Here is a 2,500-nt window from a genome sequence, read left to right as displayed (position 1 = left end):
TCCCTCTAAGAAGAATTTTAATACGTCGCCAGTGAGTTGCGTGACGGAGCCACGCACACCTAAATGACGACGCCTATTTAGCAGGCTAGAGTCTCGTTCGTTACCGGAATTAACCAGACAAATCGCTCCACCAACTAAGAACGGCCATGCACCACCACCCACCGAATCAAGAAAGAGCTGTTAATCTGTCAATCCTTCCGGTGTCCGGGCCTGGTGAGATTTCCCGTGTTGAGTCAAATTAAGCCGCAGGCTCCACTCCTGGTGGTGCCCTTCCGTCAATTCCTTTAAGTTTCAGCTTTGCAACCATACTCCCCCCGGAGTCCAAAATCTTTGGTTTCCCGGAAGCTGCCCGCCGAGCCATTGTAGTAACGTCGGCGGATCGCTAGATGACATATTTACGGTTAGAACTAGGGCGGTATCTAATCGCCTTCGAACCTCTAACTTTCGTTCTTGATTGATGAAAACACCTTTGGCAAATGCTTTCGCTGATGTTCGTCTTGCGACGATCCAAGAATTTCACCTCTAACGTCGCAATACGAATGCCCCCAGTTATCCCTATTAATCATTACCTCGGAGTTCTGAAAACCAACAAAATAGAACCGAGATCATATTCTATTATTCCATGCACGAAATATTCAAGCAGCATTTTGAGCCCGCTTTGAGCACTCTAATTTGTTCAAAGTAAAATTGTCGGCCCACCTCGACACTCACCGAAGAGCACCGCGATAGGATTTTGATATTGAACCGGCGTATTACCGCCGGCTCACCGACGATATGCTCCGCAGACGTGTCAGTATCACCGCGGATGCGGTGCACCGACAGCGCGGCGCACAAATGCAACTACGAGCTTTTTAACCGCAACAATTTTAGTATACGCTATTGGAGCTGGAATTACCGCGGCTGCTGGCACCAGACTTGCCCTCCAATTGTTCCTCGTTAAAATATTTAAAGTGTACTCATTCCGATTACGAGGCCTCGTAAGAGTCCCGTATCGTTATTTTTCGTCACTACCTCCCCGTGCCGGGAGTGGGTAATTTGCGCGCCTGCTGCCTTCCTTGGATGTGGTAGCCGTTTCTCAGGCTCCCTCTCCGGAATCGAACCCTGATTCCCCGTTACCCGTGACAACCATGGTAGTCGCAGAAACTACCATCGAAAGTTGATAAGGCAGACATTTGAAAGATGCGTCGCCGGTACTGGACCATGCGATCGGCAAAAGTTATCCAGATTCATCAAAATTAACGACTTCAGACGCGGGGCCCTCCGTCGATTGGTTTTGATCTAATAAAAGCACTCATCCCATCACTGGTCAGAGTTCTGATTGCATGTATTAGCTCTAGAATTACCACAGTTATCCAAGTAACTGAGTAAGATCTAAGGAACCAAAACTGATATATTGAGCCATTCGCGGTATCGCCTTAATACGGCTTGCACTGAGACATGCATGGCTTAATCTTTGAGACAAGCATATAACTACTGGCAGGATCAACCAGGGAGCTATCGAATAGAACACGCGCTCGTAGCGCGCACTCCGTCGATCCCGCGCGTCGACGATCCTAGATCACGCCGACGCGTTACGGGCGAGCTCTGTAAAACGTACACACAACACGCACATGTAAATAAATATTTATATGTAGTGTTGTGCGCACATAGAGAGTTTGGGGTCGCCGACGGGCGAACGTTTGAAACGGTTGTATCTCAAACACGTCAAACGTCCGCTGCCCGCCTGCATTTTCAGGACACACTGACGTGGCCCCAATTGGGAACGTTCGTACCGAGACGCGTTCACATTTTATTTAAAAAAACGTTTAACACAATACGGATGTGAAACAATCACGATTCCGCCCGGTGTCTATAGAGTAATGCCTCGCTAGATAGAGGTGTAAGTATAATTTTTCTCGGGACCGCTTCGATTCTATACGGACTCGTGCATACACAACGGTCCGTCGGCCCACACAGTTAAAGAGATTCATCTATCTCTCTCGTTTTATCCGAGAGAATACGAGAGACGACGAACGACGACGACGACGACGACGACGATAGTCGAGTCGTCCTGTCTGTCTGTAACGACGCGACTTTATTACATATATACATAGGTAGCAAAGTCTAGCGTCGTCTCTTTCTCGTACTCTCTATTATCGAACAAACGAGAGTGATGATAAATATTTATGATAGAGCGGACAACGAATAAGAACGCGTTGTCGCCCTAGCCTGCACAGCGGCGGCGCACGAACGAACGAACGAACGAACGAACGAACGAACGAATGCACACTCACGGACGGTACACGAACGAGAGTCGAGAGAGTGTTTTCTTATAGCAAAGATTTTATTCGTCGCGTCGAAAACACTCCGCCGCGGTCAAGCACATACATCACTCTCTACTCGTGATAATCGTACAACTACTTCGTGTGTGCACATATGTTGCTGTGTAGAGTAGAAACACACATGACAACACTAGCACACAGTCCAATTCGTAGACGATTATAACACATAACACATATAT

The 2,500-nt window shown here is 47.8% G+C and overlaps 1 non-coding gene across 1 annotated transcript in view; it reads right to left on the bottom strand.

The window, feature by feature from the left end:
- Window positions 1-1,493, bottom strand: part of LOC142986951 (small subunit ribosomal RNA) — a 1,902-nt gene extending 409 nt beyond the window's left edge. Inside the window, exon 1 of the ribosomal RNA XR_012960476.1 lies at window positions 1-1,493. This exon is cut by the window's left edge and continues 409 nt beyond it. This is a non-coding gene — a ribosomal RNA (small subunit ribosomal RNA).
- Window positions 1,494-2,500: the final 1,007 nt, after the last annotated feature.

Source organism: Anticarsia gemmatalis, unplaced genomic scaffold (assembly GCF_050436995.1).
Source record: "Anticarsia gemmatalis isolate Benzon Research Colony breed Stoneville strain unplaced genomic scaffold, ilAntGemm2 primary ctg00000049.1, whole genome shotgun sequence".
NCBI classification, from domain to species: Eukaryota; Metazoa; Arthropoda; class Insecta; order Lepidoptera; family Erebidae; genus Anticarsia; species Anticarsia gemmatalis.
The sequence above is the reverse complement of the archived record's forward strand: the minus strand, read 5'-3'. Positions and strand labels throughout refer to the sequence as shown.